Source organism: Amblyomma mixtum, chromosome 5, assembly GCF_055824585.1.
Source record: "Amblyomma mixtum isolate Tamu chromosome 5, ASM5582458v1, whole genome shotgun sequence".
NCBI lineage: Eukaryota > Metazoa > Arthropoda > Arachnida > Ixodida > Ixodidae > Amblyomma > Amblyomma mixtum.
In genome coordinates this window covers 196,801,978-196,825,076 of record NC_143016.1, presented here as the reverse complement: position 1 = coordinate 196,825,076, position 23,099 = coordinate 196,801,978, and the positions used below count along the sequence as shown (strand labels likewise).

General features: G+C 47.3%; 1 protein-coding gene across 2 annotated transcripts in view; it reads left to right on the top strand.

Moving 5' to 3' along the window:
• Positions 1-23,099, top strand: part of LOC149345365 (longicornsin-like) — a 172,789-nt gene that overhangs the window by 489 nt on the left and 149,201 nt on the right. The window lies entirely within an intron of this gene.

The following is a 23,099-nucleotide window of genomic DNA, read 5'->3' as shown; positions in this document are numbered from 1 at the left end:
CATCAATGCAAGGCAGGGAGTAGACGTCCTTCCGAGTAATTTTCTTTACACGGCAATAGTCGATGCAGAAGCAAATAGGGCCGTCCTTTTTCTGCACAAGCACGACCGGAGAAGCCCATGGGCTGAGAGGGTAGATCACCTGTCGCTCACCTGTCCATCAATGATACGGCGCTCAGTGGGGAAGACGCAGTGGGGGCGCTGGCGAAAGGGACCATGGGTTCCGGTGTCGATGTGTGGTTAACCGCTGTTCCACGCCCCAACGTTAACTGGTGGCAGTCGAAGAACGCGCGGAATCGCTGAATCAAGGGAACGAACTGGGCGTTTTGGGGAACAGCGCCATCGAGGGAAAACACATCGAGCGGGTTCGGGTAAGCGACTTTGATGGACTGAATAAGGACGTTGATGTAATGCGTGCCAGGGCCATCAAAGATAGGAGAAGCGTCGACAGCAACAGTGCCAAACTGTTCTCCCTGCGAGAGAGAGGTTGGCCGGAAAAATTAATATCTGGCCTGCTACTCTGCACTGGCGAACGGGAATATGAGAAAAAAGAGGGTCAGGATGGGGTTTGATGATGATGGAAGGAGGCAGATAAAAAAATACAAGCCACACTAGCTAACATTACAAATGCGAGTCAAGGCCCGTGTCGCTTCAAAAGCGTGAGAGCGCTCGCGTTGCCTGTAGAGTTTTCGAACTATCTGGCCAAGCGACGAGGATCAAAACCCCTAAGAGGGGCCTGGTGTCAGAAGACTGCAAAATAGATGCTAGCATGAGTATTTCTCGCGCATATGCTGGGTAGGCCACTAAAGCATGTTCTGCAGTCTCTAGCACGCTACATGTTGAACAGTCCGGGGAGTCCGGTTGTCCAATTAAGTGCAAGTGCTTGTGCGTGAAGGCGACGGTTAAACGTAACCTGTGTATTAGTCATGCATAGGGCGTGGTATTCTGCAAGGAGCAGAAAAGGCCATCGCCGGATCTAGCCGTTTAAGGCGGATGTGTCTGGCACGGCAGCCATCGCACTCCTCATAGATCCCGAAAGGAGGCGTGTGGTGTCCGGTCCAGAGAACGGCGCAGCTGTGCACAGGCCACTGCTGAAGACGCTCCGTGCTTCAGCGTCGGCGTTCTCATTTCCATGACCAGAGATCCACTGGAACACTATACGGTGGCCTTTTTCCTGAGCAGATGAAAGCAGTCGGAGCCAGAGCATGGTATCCGGTGTGGCGTAGGTACCATCCCAAAATTTGTTACGCCGGTTTAGAGTCTGTGAAAATGCATCACTCCTGAGGTGGTTCTCCCCGCATATGTGGCGAATCGCTTCCCGAAGGGCCGCAAGCTCTGAAGCGGTTGAGTAGATTTGTGTCCAAAATGAATCTCCGAGTCGTCTGCTGATCGGCGATTACTAAAGCTGCTGTCAATGCCTTTGGTGACACAGATCCATCAGTGTACACGTGCACACAGTTTTGGTGTTCTGATCAGGTGTAGACAAGACCAAATTGCTTCAATCCTCTTAGCGGCACCACAGATTTCTCTAGTATGCCAGGGAGTTGCAGGCATACTGCAGGCTGAGCCATCGCCCATAGTGGCTGCAAGGGATGATGCTGCCGGCCAAAGTCTGTTGGCAATTCGGATTGGTGGCAGCTTTCTCCACGTCGAAACTTGTTTCCGGTCGCTCATCAAAAATCTTCAAAAATTAAAGTGCTCTGGAAAGGGAGCGGGTTCGTAACGCTCAGGGCGCTACAACCACCAGAAATTGTGAGCACGGCATGCGGGAGCAAGACACGTTGCCGTTAAACCCGTCGTGCGATCATTTTTTGGGAGGATTCCACCAGCAGGCGGACCGCTCGTTTTCAGCCTCCGCCCGTGCGGAAAGGCGTTGTACGATCACTTTGCTGCTTGCGGACGAGACGGATGGTTCGAGCGTTCCGATTGCCCCTCTCGGCAGTGCCTCCCGCTTAATCGCGTGCGGTGGTTCAGGCACGTTTTTGTACCGAAACACGCTGATATCTTGCGGTAGAAATTGCCCGAATTAATTGCGGCGTATCCGAGGCATATCCGTTGCGTCAACGTTTATTTTTCTCTGGCATTTTCGTCGAAGGTAAAAGAGCGGTCGGCTATGATGGCACGGATCTCGGTGGAGCCCACCCTGACGGCCGCGAACAGATTCGCGACAAAACTTTGCACTATCGAGGCGAGTCTGATCACCTGAAGCGATGTCGTGGGAAACGATACGTATTTGTACCATTTCTACCCAATAGACTGCAAAACGCGTCACATCGCAATCGAAAATGCTGCCTGCTCTGAAAGCTACGCTGTCCCGACGATTTCAGAATGACGACGCGATGCTTACCGCGAATTCTCCATCGGGCCAGGCTGCAATAGGGCTGCTAACAACCGCCCTAAATTAAAATCGGGATAATCACATTTTTTTAAATAACTAAGATTGCATACTTAAATTTTTAGTCGGTTATTCAAAACAGAACACTGCAGAGTTTCTGCATTGCTGACAGAGAAAAATAATTGCACTTGCAGCCTTTGCCAAGCATTTGCAGTAGTTGTCACTGTAATATGTAAGCGGCCTTCTCCTTGGCTCCCTACTGACTGTTATTGCAAAAGACACGCTTACCTATTCAAAACATAAGGTGTGTGTGTGTGTGTGTTCGTCTAAATTGCGCACGCATAAACATTCAAAATTTAGCAGAACACTGCTGCCAAACACAAATGCTAATGCACATGAGAAATTATTATGTTTCCAACTGTTTAGAACAGTTAAAATTCAAGCAGTTGTCCACTTCACAGAACAGGGACAATCCACCGATAATTGTTTTTTGTCGTGTTTCTCAGAATATTGATGCTGAAATATAGATAGCCCTGTGCGGCTTCAAAGGGGAGTAGACGTGCATCACTGCGATAAAGTGAAGTGCCTTGTTGTGCACAATGACAACAGGCCATCAAGTTGTCCTTTAGCATTCCTCCCTAAACTCATATTACAGCGGCACATGCAGAATGTAGCGTTGAAAACAAGTATGGGAAGTTCTGCTGAAGTTGATGTCATTGCTGCCACGTGCAAAACAAACTGGTATGTACTCTGTACAACTCTAAGACATTTTCAATTCTTGCTGTGAACGCAAAACAAAGTGGGTGCCTTTGTATCACATAAAAGTTTATACATACCATTCTCATTAATATAAATATAATGAGATGTCAGAGCCAGTAAACTGGCTAACAGGTAGAGTAAGACATAACTTCACCAGCGAAAGAACGAGACACGAGGAGAAGAACACAGGACGTTGTCCAGCGTTGTCCTGTGTTCTTCTCCTCGTGTCTCGTTCTTTCGCTGGTGAAGTTATGTCTGATGTACACCAACTAGCCCACATGGGTACCTTGTTAAAAGTAGAGTAAGTGCAAGAACCGATTGGGAGACTTTACATGGCAACAGCTCCTGGCTTAGGCTGAGAAAGAATAGCTATATGGTTAGGGAAGCAGGCTGCGATTGCCATATTATCCGGTTATTTCGAGTAAGGAAGAGCATCTGAAGCAGAGTTTGTAAAAATGGATTTCCAGTATGGAGGCTATGAAGTCGCACAATAAAATGAAATTAAAAATAAGGCCTTTAAGTATCTGAAGGCATATATGCGTATGTTCTCTGCTGCAGCTTTAAAGCAACTTTTAAAATTATTTTCACTCAGCAGTAAACCGTAGAATGACTGAATGTAAAAGTAACCAGTTCCCAAGCTTGCAAGCAAAAGTGAGCATTGCTAACTGTTAACTAATGTTCATGCCCCGGAACATATGTTGAAGTTTATAGTGCGGTTAGTTGCTGACTGTCGAGATCTTCAGCAAAATGTACCTAATTTACTGCCAGTCTGCTTTATAAGAAAGAAACCAACTTAGACACCGACAGGCATCAGAAATTCCAAAAGGCCAATTTGAATTTAGGCCAAAGATTGCCAAAGAAAAACAAAAAAACAGTGATGGCTTTTGTCGTTTTTGGCATCTCTTTGCTGCAACTTGAAGTTGAAGGCTTTCGTGTTTATAATGAACCAGCACTCCTGTTAACAATATCTCGAATATATAAAAGTCACATGCATAAGTATGTATTTGCAGCATTCTCACTTAGCCATGTTATGAAGTCGATGTCTTGCTTAGCTGAAGAGACGATAAGAGAGAAGCACCAAGGAAAATCTCTGTCACAGATGGGCACAATAATGCATGCTTAGCTTTTCAATATACGACTTTAGCTGGCTCGACCAAGCTTGTGCAGTGCGAAAGTTAGTCTAAATGCAACTGTGTACCGTCCGACAAACCTATTGTGTTAATCTGTCCAGATATTACTTGAAATAGACTGAGGAAAATTCTTGCACATAAGAGAGCATTGTATTCGTTTGTTGAGCTAAGTAAGCGACTTAAGCACTTCATGAGAACAATTTATTTTAACATTTATTATACATAAACAGTGCTAAATGACAATACTTGAGTGGTGAACTGCCATGATATGCCAAGTAGGAACTTAATGAGTTTGTAATCTACCAAGCAGTAATTAACTATTAGCACCCAAGCACAGTTATACGCCTACAAAGGAAGGCGTTGTAGCTCTTTAAAGCGAAAAGCTTCACTAGGCTAGTCAACACCGCGCTTCGCGTGAGCCGGAGCCCAGATTTGCGACTTCTGCGCGTGCGCGAAACCGAGTGACCTCACTCACGGCGCAGGTAGCCGTCACCGTCGCCGACACGAAAAGAATAAAAGACATGACAGAAATAAAATATCACAAATAAAAAATAAATGAAAGACAAACAGTGCGCCAGGAAACTCTCATATCTTGGTGGACACCCGAACCGCGCCGTAAGGGAAGGAAAATGAAAAGAAAATTGGTTTTAAGGAAAGGAAACAACGCCTGTTTCTCATATCTCGATGGATACCCTAACCACGCCGTAAGGGCCGTAACGAAATTGAAATGAAATTAAAATTGCTTTTATGGAAAGCAAATGCTTGTCTCTCATACCTTCGTGTACACCCCAAAGGAATGCACACCACAGTACATGTCTCTAAAGCAACCTTCTAAGACAGCACCGTATTCACTACACGCGCGTCTGCTCCTCCGCCTCCGTACAAACTTTGTGTGCCTAAGACAATATGTTTCGGAAAAGCCAGAAAGCTATACCCTAAGTCTAACCGTAAGTATAACCTTAAGCTAAACCACGAGCATCGCCGCAGCTTTTCGCTTCGAGATATCCAGGCGTAACCTTAGCTAAGCCACAGCCAATTTTTTTTCTAGCCCTATGGCTGCACTTGGGTTGATGCTATTGAGTAATTACTCCCTTAATACAAATATTTGCCTTTGGGGATTTACGAAAATCATTGGATGGACATCATCATCTACTGCGTGGATTTCTGCAGGGACCAGCTGAAAGGACAAGAGGTTAGTAAGCCCTGTGATGTGGAAGGCCATTCCAGCCTTTTGTGGCAAAAACAAAACTGAATCTTGAAATTCAGTGCCATGAGCTAACTGAGGCAAAACAGTGCTTGTGCGGCTAAAGCAGAAGGAACCACGACTCAGAACAGACTAGTTGGCCATGTGACGGTAAGCACTTTAAAAAACCTGCAGCTTCGTGCTTCTGCACGACATATTTGTGTCTCTCGTTTTCTGTCGTCCTTGTAATTTTGAGCGCTTTCGCAGCCAGAATGGAAAAACAACTCGCCCACTCACTTTCATTATCCATTACACATGAAGAAATTCGAATATGCACCTTTAGTGCTGTTACACTGCAACTGCTACAATAGTCTGAGAAAATAAAACAAGCGGATCAGCTCTGAACTCATGCCAGGATTCTAGTGTAGTTAGATTTGTGCCATGGTTTGGTTTATTGGGGTTTAACGTCCCGAAGCAACTCAGGCTATGAGGGACGGATTTCTACCATTAGAATACCCAAGCTAATGCCACACAGGGGATTTGAACGCATGTAACTTGGAAGACGGTGATACTAAGGACACGTCATGGTGTAAATATCCTAGGTTGTGGGTGGGTGTATAAGGATTATTAAGTGAATATTTGAACCAGTATACAGTGAATGTACCTTTATCAGAAGGCCTTATAAGTTGGCAGAATGTAATGCTGGCAACAAAATATATTAGTGCAGTGTCAGTAACATGAGCAAACAGGCCATTCCAGAGTATGCAAGATGTTGTTTTGGAGAACTGAAATGCTAGCACTGATTGCAAGATTACAGACCCCATATAGCTGTCAGTGAAGGCGTATGACAAAACACTGAAGGGAAGGTCCTAATGTGGGTAATAAAAATCTGAGGCCGAAGGAAATGCCTTGGCGGACGTCAAAGATTGCACGAAAAGGCAGGACGCATAAGAATTGACGAGGGAAATTTGCTGATGGCTGGCTGTTTCAGCTTGGATCTAGTTTAGAGCTACTGGATGCAAGTTAAAGCACGAGAAAACCAGCCTTGCATAAATAAGAGAATCGCATGCTTTTACAAAGCAAGGAAAAACGGAATCATTAAGGGATGTTGCATTCAAGGTGCATGTCGTGAAGAACAAGAGAAAGTCGGCTATTGCAGAAATTTTGTCGAAAATCTTGCCGATTTGGATGAAACAATTTAATGGGCCAAAACAATCCAGAAGAAGCAAGAGTACAAAATGTGTTTGGCGAATTGCAGCGCATGCCAAAGGCACAAATAGGGCCATAGGTGCTGGGTGATGAAGGGTAAGAAACGTAGAGGGGCCAAGCAATGATGAGACACGAAGCTATGTGCACAGCACGCACTAGATATTTGTACACACCCTGCTTCCTGACCCGTTGTTGCTTTCTGTAAATTTCATAGAACTTAATCGGAGTGTACTGTGGGGTGAACCGGTGGAAAATGGGCATGTCGAAACTGTGCAAAGGACGACAACAGGGCAAGAATTGCTACCCTGTGCAATGGTGTTGTTCCAGTCGTCTGTGTTCCTAACGTAGCTTTACCAGCTCCACAGAGCTCATTTTGCAGTCTGCTGTTTAAAAGTGGTGTCAGATAAAGCCAAGAGTTTTTCTTCAACTAACAAACTGCTGTGCTATACATCATATCCTTCTAATCATTTTCATAATCTGCGGCGAAAAATGTACTTCTTCAGTCACATAGTTAAATAGCACAGATTAATTGCTTGTGTCATCATCGGAACAAAGAAATTGACTATAATTTAATATATACAGCCATGCCTCCTTAGTACAGGCTTTGTTAATGCGGAGTCCAATTATTGAGAGTTCTTTTTTTGGAAAAAATTTTCAATGCACTTACACTTCGTTAACGTGGAAACTCGCTGATCAGAGTGAACAAAGCGAAAATGCATACGGCTCACTGTCGCATGTGTTCTTGTCATATTATTATGCAGAGTGGAAAGACTTAAAACTTTGGTCTTCGTTGGTTACAGGCGCAAAAAAGGACACAATACAAGGCAGAAAGACGGGAGGAAGCGCCACTGACAACTGATTTATTCGAAGACAGTATGCACAGATATATTCCGTCTTACACGCAAGGAATATTCTATCATCTTCAAAGTTGATATAATAGCCAACGGGAGAAAAAATTGTTCTCAGCGTTGTAGAAAGCCGTTAATCATCACACAAATATTTATTGCAGGCAAACGTCCGCACAGCTGGCCGAAAATAAAAAGAAATGACTCTCCCGAAGATACATTTCCACTGCACAGGTTACGCAGGTTACGTTTTCGCACAGGTTACGCAGTGCTTCCGGCTAGTCGAGCACCCACCATCAAAAAATGTACTGAATGGAGCACGAAGGCGCAGACGGATGACGACGTTGCTGTCCGACGGCCGTGCAGCCAAGCTCGCGTCGCGTCGCACACACTGCAGTTCTCAAGCACACTGCCCGCACGAATCGCGATCAAAATGATAATTAATGCGCAGCAGAAACAACGTTGTGTGAACGCTTCGGTCGCGATCACTGCAACCGTCGCAATGAATGCGACTAGCTGCACAACGCCATGTTCATTTCAGCATTCAGAGAGCACGGCGTGCGTAGTGAGCTTTCACAGGTGCTCATTTCGCTGTCTTGACATGAAAGCACTCGCTCCGATCGCAATCACTTTCACTACGCGGGCACTTGTTACTGTGCTATGCAACTCATGCATGCACAAGAACCAAACCGTGAGCAGCTGTTACTCGCTGCTGTCCGTGATGATCCTCGCAGGAATTAGGAACGCTTGCAGCAACCACAAACAGCTCCATATAAGCACTTCCGGACACCGCAAACGCGTAGGTCTTGCGTCGGTTTGAAAAGCACTTTGTCAACTCCATCATCGTCGATGATTACAGAATTCAAGTCGGGGAACTGTCGCTCACCGCTGCTGCACGCGGGGAAGTTCGCAGTCGGTCTGAACACTCGTAATTTCAACATGTGGCCAATATATCACGCTTCGCGGCATAGCTGCCACCACCTATGCCTCGTTCCCCGGTTGAATCGACGGACGGCCATTTTTCTCCCGCAGAATCGGAGGTGGAGGAGCCTGAGACGTCACGTAAAAGGCAGCCAAAATCGCTGCAATCCGGTCGCCGGCCGGATCCGTTCATCCGCACTAAAGTTGAAGTTTACCAACTTTCCCTCCGGTAGGATGCCTGTTAGACACCGTTAGCATACCGTTACCGTTACATGAGTACCGAGAGAGCCCGCCCACCGCCGGTGAGCGTGCGCTCATTGGTCCCGATGCTGTAGGCGCGCGCGCAGCTCGTGGGTACCTGGCGCCGTCTGGTGCCGTAAATGCGATTTGAGCGTGCACATTGGCTGCGCGCGGGCTCCCGGTACTCCAGTACTGGTAACGGTAACACAGTAGACTTTATGCTAAAGGTGTCTATTGTCTGGTCTTTCCGGTCCGTCGTCAGCATGCCGTGCGGTAGGCGGAAAAAACTATCGCACGAAGACCCTTAGTACAAAGGAGAGAGGGTGCAAAAAGGACAGTAGCATCAAAGAGGACCGCACAAGTAAGTGGCAGGCACGCTGGAGTCCTCAGCGGCGAGAATATGGGCGCCAGAAACAGGGGAGGCGGCTACGATATCGTCACACCGCGGCGAAAAATCAATTTGGCCATGTTCATGATGGCGTGATGCATAGACAGAAAGTGCCACCCAAGTATGATGTCGTGAGAGGCGTGGGCGAGAACGATGATCTGAATGGTGCAGAGAAGGCCTTGGCTGATGAGACAGTCAGTGCACGGTGCAGGAGGTCGAATGGGGTCAGCACTGACGGTGCGAAGCGGAACGGTAGAAAGCAGCGTCATCACTTTTTTAGTTTTCCGCACAAGTTGCGACCAGTAACGGAGATGGCAGCAGTAGTGTCAATAAGCGCATCAACAGGAACACCTTCGACGAGCACTTCAATAACGTTCACAGGAGGGAGACTGGGGCTTGAGACAGTCGTTTATGGCGCACTTCTTTCCTCCGGATCTGCCGCTCCTAGTTTTCCGCTTGGAGGGGCGGTTACCGGCGGAGCATAGGAAAGTGCTAACGGCGTCGAGGAGACGACGAGCGATGGTCGTAGGAGTTGGAACGAGACGTAGAGGGGTTCAGAGGCAGAGGAGAACAGAGAGGTGCGAATAGCGAATCGGGCGGATATCTTGAGTGCGCCATGAATTCGTAGGTTGCGGAGCTGGGCAAGGCAGAGTGTGATGAGTGAGCGGCATTGTATGCACCAGCTGTGGTCGAGGAAAGGAAGAGCATTGTGGCGCAGGGGCAGCAAAAACTGCCTGAGGTCATATCCGGACCAAAGCTTCGGCACATATCGCTGGGGCATTGACCTGAAGGGGTGTATTTGACGGCTGGCAGGAACTCAGCCACCTGCTCCAGGATGTCACGCTGCAGAGAAGGCGACAAGGATGGCGTCGAATTGGCATTAAGCATCAGTTCATTTGAGGTTGGGCTTAGGTTTTTGGGGTTTAACGTCCCAGAGCGACTCAGGCTATGACAGGCGCTGTAGTGAAGGGGTCTCGAAATTTCGACCACCTGGGTTCCTTTAACGTGCACTGACATGACACAGTAGACGGGCCTCTAGAATTCAGTTGAAAATAGAAAAGTAATCTGTCAGCTGTTTCCTTGAGACACAGGTGACTCTTTGGGAAACGTTTGGTTTGGTTTGGTTTGGTTCATTCGGGTTTAACGTCCCAAAGCGACTCAGCCGATGAGGGACGCCGTAGTGAAGGGCTGCGGAAATTTCGGCCACCTGGGGTTCTTTGGGAACTGTGTCAGAAAGTAAGGGCAAGCTACTTTTAGAAGATTGAAGCTTGTATTAGGTGCGAAAGTGAAGAACTAGCCACTGTAGATCGGGTTTCTAATGCACACAAATGCTGTTGGTTGTTGTAGCGATGCCATACATTTCACAACATGCGTATACTCTGTTAGGGCCGGTTTAACAGTCTGTTTTCGCGGCACTAGGCGTTCCGAACTATCCCACGTTTTGCAGACATATTTGATGTTTTTGCTTTCAGATCAACGTTCTCGACATTTTAATGGTGTACAGCAATTTCATCCGCACTTCTTTTCCTTCTGGAGCAGGTAGCATGGCTACAGTAATTGTTATGACGTGCGAAGCACCCAAGATACTGTTTGACTTTACTGTGCTCCGGCACAATTTTTCTACAGCAGTATCAAGTGCCTGCTACCGGAAAACAGCTCTTACACTGAAAATGTTCCGGTGATCCTCGCTTAAGTCAGACGTAAACCTAACATCATGATCATTACGCTCATCTACTATTGCAAATATCTTCAATCAGACCTTTATTTAACCTCAACATAAGGCACGGGACTAAGAAGGAAAACTCTAGTGAGCTTTACAGGCTTCTGAGCCCAATTTAAAAAAGGTACAGTGTTGTGGCGGCGCCAATCATAAAAATGTCCAAACCAAGGAACATACAGGAAGAGAAGAGCAATCACAGAGATGAAAGCAGCCAGTTAACGGTAATACGAAGAATAGCAGACAATAACTTATCACATGAGCTCTACAAAGATTCGGGCACAGAAAAAAACAAAATTCCACCCCGTAGGTATTACAGTACAAGTTTGAAGCTGTAGAAGAAACGCGTGACTGCTGCCTCCGTAAGACCTATGCTTACCGTTAAAGTCATGAGATCAAAGTCAGGAGACGTCAGCTAGGAAGGATTCATTTGTAGAGCTCGCCAGTTCCTGGCCACTAAGTTCAGTCCGACATACATGCAGCTTGTAAGAGAATTTCAGTACATTTCCATGACTTAGAACATTAGAAAACTTCTTCCAAGTGATATATCACAGTGACCATTGCTGGTCTCCAAAACGTTAGTGTAATACCGCGTTTTCGCTGCCCTGATGTCCGAGTTCAGTTTGTTCCGGTAGGTTTCGTAGTTGAGCTGGAGGTAAGGTTTTTTGTTCTAACAAATCACTCGTACAACTTCTATTTAACTTGGATTCTGTTCAGTAACGAATAATTCATGGTTTCCTAACACGCTTGTGTCGGGTAACCTTCAGGTGGGAAAACAGTCTGCGGAGGAATTTATGACCGAATGCATTCTATGAAACATACCAGTCGTTTAGAGAGTAGATGTAATCCCATAACTCGTTAGTAAAAGCAGTGCGAAATTTTTTTACGATTAGATGAGGAGACGTCGTAATAGGTGCAAATACGCTCCATCGTGCGCGTAGAAGCACTTCTGCAAACACATGTATCTGCCTCTATGGTCAGTTAAATCAATGCACACAACGCCTGATTTTATAAGGGTAATGTAAAGATCGAGAAGCCTGTTTTCATATAAACCATGGTAGGCCGTTTAGTTAATTTCTGGCATCAGTGAGAGAACTGCAATAATTGAATTTCATGTCTCAACCTACTGTCATTTAACAAGATAACATTAGAATTAACATCCCCTCCCCCGCGTGCCATTGATGAGAGTGTACATGTTCCCTGGAAAAAAATATATAAACGTTCTTTGAACGTTAGAAAGGCACATTCATCGCCTCTTGGAGGTCGGTACAACACAGAAATCACAATATTTTTGCTGATAAGTGTTAAAAACCCCATAGTGAGTTCAAGAAAGAGTAATTTAATTGAGCATCTGATGTGGCTACACACAAGCGAAGACACTCCACCATCCTCACGTCCATCTAGGCGATTCAGAAAAAATGCTTCATACATCGGCAGAGCTAACACCTGGTCATGGGCATACCACATTTGTGACAAGATCAGTACATCAAAACTAAACACAGAACTCCCTAAAAACAAATTAAGATCGCCAGGCTTGGTGCACAAAGAACGGGCACTGAGCTTTAAAACATCTCTTGACCATCGTTCATCGCTCCTCCTCCTTCGGGTGGACGCCACGTAACATTTGGTGACAGGTGCTGGGGAATCATCGGCGTCCTGGTCCTACAGCTTCGGCGTCGTGTGTAGGCCGTGGTTGAGTCCTTGGCCTGCGTCGCACGGGTTGCCCCAGCCTTTCAGACCCCAACTGACCTCGTCCCTGCCTTGACCACCCGGCATGACGAACTCGAAGAGGCGGACTGATCGACCCGCCCCACCGACCCAAGGCTCTTCTCACATCAGAAGACACCGTCTCCTTGCACCTGCCGTTCGGCGCGTCCAAGCGCCTAGGACACCGGCTCCTGGCAACCTGCGGCCCGGAAGCTTCGTGGACCTGGACTCATCTCTCTCATCGTGGCGGATAGCACTTCACCACCTCGCCATCTTTCTTGTACAGTCATCTCAGGCTCATCACCATTCTGCGCGTCTCTTTGTCAACGATCGGGACGATCGCATGGTGGCCTCGGGCAATGTGACGAAAGAAGCTGGCTATGACGCGGGGCGGAGCGCTTGCGCTAGTCCATCGGATATTAAATCTTTCCTTGTCCATCGTTCATCGCGCCTTTTTCTTCGGCTGGCCGGCACGTAACAATATCCGTTATTGCATGTACATGTTTTACATTATCCTCAAGGTTCCTACTTTTAGCAAGATGTTATCATATTGGCCACTCATATGTTACAGGCACTCTTCCATTTTCACGACCGTCGCCTCAGTGTAGCATCATGAACGGTTGTGAAGCCACCACTACGCTTCTCTGAAGTACTGCACGCTTTACTACGAAGTTCTTACGAGCGGTTTTAGATCGCATCTTTAGCAAGAGCTCAGAGCATTTACCGACATGGTAGCCATAAGAGCACTCAATATACAGCACAAACCCTTCTGCATTACCCAGAGGCTCACGCTACGCATCGTCCGAGTTATCAGGCATTTCTGGTCAATACTACAGCAGCGGCCGAATAAACAGAGCAAGCTGCGGCAACAGAGGCTCAGAAGATGCGCAGGAAGAAGCGTTGAAGCATGAAAAAAATTACTGACGATTACGTTACTTCCTAATGCAAAATATCAGCGCAGCTCATCATCAGCTCTTTCATCTTTTCGATAGATTGAGGGAAAGAATTCTACGGCGGCGACGTTAAGCTTCTACTTCGGCGGCAAGCACCTCTGTATTCTGGCGGCGACGGCGCTGTGCCTGAGCTCTGGCAGCTCGTTTAGCAGCAACAACAGACGAAGGACTTCCAGCGGTTGCCTAGGTCACGGCTCAGAAAGAACGGGCACGGAATAAACTATTTATATAGGCAGGCGGTTAACAGTGGCGAACGGCGGCGGCTATGCGTTTCGGCACAGGCGGTGCACATACTGAGATCCGCCGCCACCGATCCGGTGCGCCTACTGCCGCCGCACAGGGGTGGCATTGGAAGAGGAGCGAAGAGAGCAGTTAAGTTATTGGGAGGTCGCGGGAGGTTCCTGGAGCGCGCGCAACTAGAGCACAGCGCTGCCCCGGCTGCGGAGCTGGTTCCGAGGTACAACGGCGACGGAGACACCGCGAAACGCAGGAACGGGCGTCAAAGAGCTGCGCTCTATAATAGGATCAAACCTGCGCAAGAAGAAATGTGAGTAATAGTTAATTTATTCACGTTAAATATTTAGTTAGTTAAATAAAACGATAAATTATAATGAAAATAATCAAACAGTGCGGGGAGGCGGCACACACGACAGAGAGACATGCAACAGAACCGCTTGTGCAATTGCTTTTTATTCCGAGAAATGGTCCTTATAAGCATTCCTTTCCAAAAACAACACAACACCAAAGGCAAAAGAAGAAAAACAATACTGCTCATTAGGCGTTACAGTAAAAGAGCACACTTCATGGCGTTCAGAAAAGTCAACTTGCGTCCGAACACGTCTGCCGCCGCTGCCAATGTGAAACGCTGAAGGGGGCTGGATTCAGTCGCTTCGCCTAACAGGGTTGTCAGTGCTTTATAAGGCACCGCATGATGCAGCGACGCAGGACAGGAACGGGTTTTCGGCAGCCTCACAGATTGGTCGCAGTACATGAAAATTTCCATCGTTCATCAAATAAATGGAATAAAAATCATTCATCAACAAATCGAATTGCGAAGTGTGAAAGAGTTTCATTTCTTGATGTAACTTATAAAGCCTTCTTCTTTGTGGAATTAATTCTCTGATGGTTTCATTGCGATCATCATGCAAGCTTTTCCAGCCTTCCATTAGCCTGGTAGTGGGGGAAACATGCTTTATCCACACTTTTAGGAGGTCGTGAGGGTCGGGTTCCTTATTTTGGCACTCCTTTGGCGAAGGCTTCTGCCCTGGCTCTTATAACGAGGGCCTTCAGGTCCGTACCGTCGCAGCTGGGGAGAGCTGCGTCGCATCCCTCCTGCGTTGGCTTTTCTGTGGCGTGTATGCACCTGTTTTCTTTACAGGCACATATCATGTGTCATAATCTGCCTTCTGCCCGAAGAACGTATATTTTGTGTCAAACGATTGCGAGAGTCTGGCGTGTAGCCTGTATACACCATTAAAGGCGTTTGTCAGAATTTTACGAAGTGAGATTTCTTCGACTTTATCCAACGTTTTATCCGGCGTGAGGAGTACCCTGTGGGACGGGCTGTGGTTGTGCGGTAGTATGTCTGTGGAGGTTACCAGTGGGGTAGGGGGTTCCACAACATTCCTGTAGGAACCCGCGTCGAAAATTCTTGCTCCTTATGATGCCCCGATAAGCATACCGAATGTTTATGTTGTGGTTTGTACCCTCTATCGTGGCTCTTAATTGGGACACTAGCCGTGAGCGGCGCTATCCTGCCTTTGGTGTAGTTACAATACGCGTTTTGTGAATCTATTAAGGGTAATCGTTAGGTAGGGTGCGCAGCCGCTAAGGCTACTTCCTACGTTGTCGCATCCTGACTAACGAACGTCAGTCCATCTACTACGAGATTTCGGTGCTAAGGCGACCGCCGCTATATCCGTTAAGGTCCCGCGGCATGGACGTAAATTACTTCCTCAACTACATAGTGCTTCTACACGGCTTTAGCTCTAAATTGTCTTTTCAGGCGAAACTCGGTATGCATGTTTCCTGGCATCGGAGCAGTCTTGAATTGTCCCCGCCACGGGGCGGCCATATTTTCTCTGGTGTCGAGGTGGAGGGGGCACCTGATCTGCAGATATTCAAGCTCTTTCATCTCGTCCTGCTGCGGACAACCTCCCGATCTGGGCCGTCAGGTGCGCCTAGACCAGCTCTTCAACTGAGTTGCGGACCCCCAGTCGTAACATCCTTTCGGTTGAGGTCGTCAGCGGGAGTTCAGTGACCTTTTTGTATGCCATCTTGGCTATGGCGTCCAGATCCTTAGTGCCTGCTCGTACAAGATTCATGTATGGCATAGCATATACCACTCGGCAGATGACGAAGGGATTGACTAGGCGAAGGGTCTCCCTCTTCGTCATACCCGTCTGCTTTGCCGTGATCCTTGCTAGCATCCGGTTGACTTGATGGCATTTGGAGCCTAGTCTCTGTATTGTGGAATCGTCAATTCCTTCGTTTTTGATGTACAGTCTTTGTCAAAAGTAACCAGGCTGCATGTTGTGCTTCTAGCTCGTACAGTGGAGCCCTCACAGATTCTCTGAAGCTGAAATGGTCGTTGCAGGTAAGGAATGGGGGTCTTCTTACCGTCAACAACTTTTGGTCTTTAGGCAGCCCACAAGGGCTCCACTATACAAGCTAGAAGCAGACCATGCAGCCTGGTTACTTTTGACAAAGACTACATGCTCAATACCCTGGTAGCGTGCACTTCTTCAATGAGAGTGCGGTCCACTCGCACTTTGACCGCCTCTTCACTGCCTTTCCTACGGAATACGACGAGCTCTGATTTTTCGGGTCAACACAACCACCAGCTTTAATTTAAAGGCGTACTTTTGGACGGCAGCAGCGGCTGCCTGGAGTCTGTACTCCATTTCCCCGAGGTCGTCCTCGGTAGTGCAGGTAGTTATGTCGTGTCGTGCACAGACAGAGCATGTCGTGTGCCCTGTATTTAGTCGAGCAGACAGCAATGGAGATAGTACGCGGCTCCCTGAGCGTGCCTCTCATTTCAGTACACCTCCGTTGATTTTTCGGTGCCTCTGCTGAATTTAACTATCCTGTCTGTGAGGAAGAGCCGGACTTACGAGTACATTCCTGTCCGTGGCTGATGACTTGCATATTCTCTAAGATTATTGAATGTTTGATGTTGTCGAACGCTCACATCAATCCGAGCTCCAGAATGGCCTTCTCGCTATATTTTATTACGTGGATCTATGGCTTCGTACTTGAGTTGTAAGAGCACGATCTCGGTTAACAGGTGTTCATTGAACCCAAACATGGTGCACGAGAAGGCTCGTTGTTTTCTATGCAGTTGGAAAGCCACTTGTGATCTACCTTCTCCATAACAATGCACGACGAGAGGTATATTAAATGGAGGTTCTTTGCATTCATTTCTTTCCGTGGCTTTGGGACGAGCCGTACGTTGAGCGTCATCGAAGATGTGGGATGGAGCCCGTACGACAGCATTGTTGATGTAGTCCGTGAGTTGTTGCATGACTTCCGTGTCTAGTTTAGCCATCAGTTTCACCGTGATTTCATCTTGCCCTGGGGCGTGCCATGCAGCATTACTATAAAATTAAATCCTTTGGGCCATCGGCAATGAAAATAGAACAGCTATAACCAGCATATATAAAAAATTTCGCGAACTGTTAATTATGTACAATGTAGTTCATATAGAAGTTAATTAATTGGTCGCCTAAAACGCTACCTTACAGTATCCCGCTTTCGAGGAGCAGCAAATAAGACTCGACACCATTCTTACAGACGTATTGTACTCAGCCTTTTAAGTAGCACGTAGTCAGGCTTATCGCTACAGCGCAAAAGACGAGGACTAGAAGAATAAATACACAGACAGGGTGCTGAACTTTTAACTGATCTTTATTGAGGGACAATCTGAAATGCAAAAGCACAATCAAAAATTGAGTTTCAAGACTGACACTACAAGAGTTCTGCACATGGTAACAGTGACACATGACAAACTGAGCGCAGTTCCTCATCAATCTTTCATAAAGCGAAGTTCTTTCTCTGACAAAGCTGTTGATGCGGCGCTTACGCATGGTGGAGATATCACGCTAACTTATACAGATACCACATACACAGAACAGGAACCGACGAAGCGCGTACTTTCAGCTGATTTTATTGGATATCGTGTGTCATTTTCATTCAGAACCAGAAAAAGTAAAACAATTGAGAGTGTTTTTTTTTTTAAATCCTAAATGGAACGCTGGCATCTTTCTATATATAATCTGGCCGAAGACCTCAACTGACGATTTTATCTCGCTATCTTCGAGGGCTACTCGCTGATGCAATTTTCTGATTCGGCTGTCCTTATCTTGAATGCTTCTATAAGCTCTCTCTTGGTTTTTGTTTTTGCGTGACCGAGAATGCTAGTGTCGCCCAAATGAGGCTTTCATCCTTTCTTGACCTGGATTGGTGGTGGCGGGGTTTCTGTTGGTGATACTGGGTAGCTAAGTGCTCGGGATCCGTTATCTGGTCACACGTGTTGGCGTGTTCCTTTAATATCTTTATCGCACTCAACGTTTCCTATGTCGTTGGCAATTTCTCACAACGGGACGCGTTCTTCTGTGGTCTTCTTGGTTTTTGCACAAAGTTGGACAAGTTTTTGCTGTGCAGAAAAGACAGCGGGGATGCCGCGCCTGCCTATTGTTTTCTTAAAGCCTTGTGACACCTTATGAATGTACGGCAGAACAATTGGTTGCACGTTTTGTTCAGTAGTTTCGTCTTTTTCCGAGTTTTTTTTCGATTGTACTTTGCAGCGCCTTTTCTGCGACAGAAGTTCTTAAAACGCCCAGATGGACGTTTTCTTTCTGGCTGGAAATTTGTGCATCAAGGCTTCTTTGCCCCATGTGTTCACCGGACTTTTCGGTGGCTTGTAACATGCAGGAGAATGCGACTGATCTCTTGATAACTTTAGAATATCCGTAGCCATATCGCTATTTCCACTTTGGTCCTGTCAGCAGGTGCGAACAGGTGTGCGGGCTGCTTTCCGTTATTTCGAGCTCCAGGAGTCTTACCCTTGACTTTACGGGAAGTTCGTGCGCCAAGTAGAATCCGGAAAAGGCGCGTTGGGAGCATTGTGTGACTGCTTTTGTGCCCACCTTGCCAGCGTGTTCAGCATGAAAGCGTATACAGGAAGTCATCTATATGTCCGAAATAGGGAACGATTCGAAGGTCTTCCAGGATATGTTTCACGCTTCGATTTCATTTCGACATATAGAGGTCGGATAGTACAGGAACCACGCAAGAGCCTATAGAAATCCTTCCGCGCTGCACGTAGCTTTTGCCATTCCAGTGAACGTATCTTTAATCCGGGTATGTCGATATCACTTCAAGAAAACATTTAACATTCGCGCCGCACATGTTTTGAAACTCCTTGGAGCCGAAGCTTTCAATCGCTTCTTCTGCTGGTACCAGAGCGCCAGACTTGGGTGTGCTGCAATACATAGCCTTCACATCCACCGACAGGCATGGTGATATGTGCATAAGTTAGCGCGATATCTCCACTACGAAGAACCTACTAGCCCCGGCTCTTGTCTTGTACACATTAGTCTTGACATATATTGTCACGTTGTAGTGACGGCAGTCCAGCGGTCAGGAAGACACCAACCAGTCTTGGAAACGAAGCTCTTTATTTGGGCTGACTTGCGCCCAAAAAAGAACTGAATCACTCGGCGGCAGCGTAAGCAACAAACGTGCTCGTCAGTCGTCGAACTACGAATGGCCGCTGCTCGCGGCATCGTTCAATTTAAGACCCGCAAGGAAACTTCGAGATAACAGGTCGAGATCATCTAGAGTAATCTGGAAACACGTAGATGCAGCTGTTCATGGCTGTGAACAATCGAGATTATTCTGGTCGCTTCTCGCGTCAGGAACAAAAGTGATAACGACCCTTTCCTGCAGCCTTGAGCGTGAACAAACAAACACTACAATGATACGTGGCTTACCCCCCTTCCAAAGAAGCATCATCTCGATGCTTTAAAATGAAAATAAACAAGGAGAATGAAAACTTCGAGTCCTTTAGCGTTCATAAAATGGCTTCAGGCGTACGACATGTACGACTTCCGGGCGTGTGCGGCGTCGCTGAGATGCTGTCGTGCCGTCGGGGATGACTTCATAGTCGAGGTCACCGATGCGACGGAGAACCCTGTACGGGCCAAAGTAGCGTCGCAGAAACTTTTCACTCAATCCACGGCGGCGAACTGGCGTCCATATCCAAACACGATCACCTGGCTTGTAATGCGTGTCTCGTCGGCGAAGATTGTAGCGTCGGGCGTCGGTGTTCTGCTGGTCGTGACTGCGAAGCCGTGCAAGTCTTCGGGCTTCCTCGGCGCGATGAAGGTAGGAGGCGACGTCGAGGTTGTCTTCGTCGGAAACGTGCGGGAGCATTGCGTCGAGTGTTGTCGTGGGCTTCCTGCCGTATACCAGCTGGAATGGGGTAAACCTGGTTGTCTCCTGGACGGCAGTATTATAGGCGAAGATCACGTAGGGCAGAATGGAGTCCCACGTCTTGTGTTCGGTGTCGATGTACATGGAAAGCATGTCTGCGATGGTCTTGTTCAGACGCTCTGTAAGTCCGTTGGTTTATTATATGCAGTTGTCCTCCGATGGCTTGTCTGGCTGTAGTTTAAAATGGCTTGCGTCAGCTCCGCTGTAAATGCCGTTCCTCTGTCTGTGATGAGCACTTCGGGGGCGCCGTGTCGCAGGAGAATTTGTTCGACAAAAAATTTTGCAACTTCTGTTGCGGTACCGCTAGGCAACGCTTTTGCTTCGGCGTAGCGGGTCATGTAGTCGGTGGCCACGATGATCCACTGGTTACCTGATGATGAAGTCGGAAAGGGGCCGAGGAGGTCCATGCCTATTTGCTGAAAGGGCTTAGTTGGTGGTGGTATGGGGTTCAGGAGTCCGGCTGGTCTAGCCGGAGGCGTTTTGCGCCGCTGACACTCACGGCACGTTTTCACGTAATGGGAAACGTCGGTAGCTAGGCGCGACCAATAATACTTCTCCTGGATGCGGTGCAACGTGCGAGCAATCCCGAGATGCCCTGCAGTCGGCTCATCATGACATGCCTGCATAATTTCTTGCCTGAGATTTTTGGGCACGACAAGAAGATGCACTGTCCTGTTGGGCGCGAAGTTCTTCTTCAGGAGGACATTATTGTGAAGGACGAAGGACGACAGTTGGCGCTTGAACCCCCGGGGAGGCGATGCGGTCTCAGGATCCGAGCAACTCAGGATCCGAGCGCTGCTGCTGCGCGGAACTGCTGCGCTTACCGGTCGTAAGAAAGCGTCGTCGTCTTTCTCTTCGGGTGCTGTGTCGACGGGGGCTCGCGACAAGCAGTCTGCGTCGGAATGCTTGCGCCCAGATTTGTAGACTACAGTTATGTCGAAATCTTGAAGACGCAGGCTCCAACGAGCAAGGCGGCCCGAGGGGTCTTTCAAATTGGCCAGCCAGCACAGAGCATGGTGATCGCTCACAACCTTGAATGGTCGTCCGTATACGTAGGGGCGAAATTTGGACGTGGCCCAAATAATGGCGAGGAACTCTTTCTCTGTCGTCGAATAGTTGGTTTCGGCTCTCGACAGTGAACGGCTAGCGTACGAAATAACTTTCTCCTGTCTGCCATTTTTCTGAACGAGGACCCCTCCTAAGCCCACATTGCTTGCATCGGTATGAACTTCGGGTTCGGCGTTTTCATCGAAGTGCCCGAGCACAGGAGGGGACTGTAAGCGGCGCTTCAGCTCGTTGAATGCTTCCTCTTGCGGCCTTTCCCATTTAAAAGGCACGTCAGCCTTGGTAAGTTGGGTCAAAGCTTCAGCGATGCGCGAAAAGTTCTTGATGAATCGCCGGTAATAAGCGCAAAATCCAAGGAAGCTTCGTATAGCTTTCTTGTCATTAGGCTGTGGAAACTCTGCGATCGCAGCCGTCTTCTGGGCGTCTGGGCGAACTCCATCCTTGCTTACGACGTGACCAAGGAACAGCAGCTCCTCGTAGGCGAAGTGGCACTTCTGTGGTTTCAGGGTCAGGCCTGAAGACTTGATCGTTTCCAGCACTATCCGAAGCCTTCTGAGTTGATCTTCAAAGCTTGAGGAGAAGACAACAACGTCATCTAAGTAGGCTAGGCAAATCTGCCACTTCAAGCCTGCGAGCACCGTATCCATTACTCGCTATTTATTTATTTATTTATTTCATAAATACTGCCGACTGCCCTTTGGCGGTCAAAGCAGGAGTGCACAAAGAAAAAAAAAATAAAATTACAAAGTAGTAACAACCAAATAACAGCATCAAAGGGCGATTGCAGTACGAGAACAAAATTCAATAAGACCAACGGGAAGCAAAAAAGTACAGGCAAATCATCCGACGTCAAACAGACTAAGTGAACAGAATAAAAACAAGGAAATCGAAATACACTGTGTACTAGACGCGCTACTGCGATACATGAGCCGAAACAGCAGACAAGAAAGATTCTGAAGATACCAGGTTGGTGATATCGCTTGGCAGTCGGTTCCATTCGGAAATGGTGCGTCGAAAGAAGGAAGAAGAATATGCTTTTGTTCGGCATCGTGGCATCAAGATAGCACGTTCGTGTTTGTTACGGGTGGGGCATGTTGTGTTGTATTGCATGTAACTCTGAAAATTAAGTTTTGTTTTATTATGTATGATATTGAACAACATTTTTAGTCGGTGCTGCTTTCGACGGGATTCAAGCGTGGGAAGCCCAGATCTGTTGAGCAAATCAGATACCGAGACCTGCCGACCATAAGCGTGGTAAATAAACCGGAGTGCTTTCCTCTGGACGCCTTCAAGAATTTTTATATCCGTTTTTGTGTGCGGATCCCATACAGCGTCGGCGTATTCGAGCACTGGACGCACAAGTGATGTGTATGTTGTCAGTTTAGTTTTGCTCGTGCAATGCTTTAGGCGGTGCTTTAAAAACCGAAGTTTTTTGGACGCTGCTGAGACAATGGACTGGATGTGTACGCTCCAGTTCAGGTTGGATGTCATGGTTACCCCAAGATATTTCACCTGAGTCACGGAGTTGATCGGAAGGCCATTGATTTTGTATGTGCATTGGAGCGGTTGTTTCTTTCGTGTTACTGTCATTTTTCCGCATTTTGAACTGTTTATACCCATTTGCCAAGTACAACACCAGCTAGAAACTGCTGTTAAGTAGTTGGTTAGGAGTGCCTGGTCTTCGACTGATGTGATACTATGGTATATAACACAGCCGTCGGCGAAGAACCGACAGCGTATGCGTGAGTTGAAGGACAGGTCGTTCAAATAAATAAGGAAGAGAAGCGGCCCAAAGACTGAGCCCTGGGGAACTCCTGAAAGTACTGGCGCTTTTGTGGAATGAGATTCAGATATCTGAACAAACTGATGCCGCTGTGTAAGGTAGGAATCTAACCATTGTACTACTTGCAGATTATTTAACCACCACCTTATTTTTAACAAAAGATTGCCATGCGATACCCGGTCAAACGCTTTTTCGAAGTCAATGAAAATTAAATCTACCTGTCCATTATTGTCTAGCGACATCATAATTTCATTTGTAATATGAATAAGCTGCGTCACTGTCGACAAGCCTTGCCGAAACCCGTGCTGGCTTTCAATAAAAAAACCGCTTCCCTCTAGGAATGAACTTATGTGCTTGAAAATAAAATGTTCT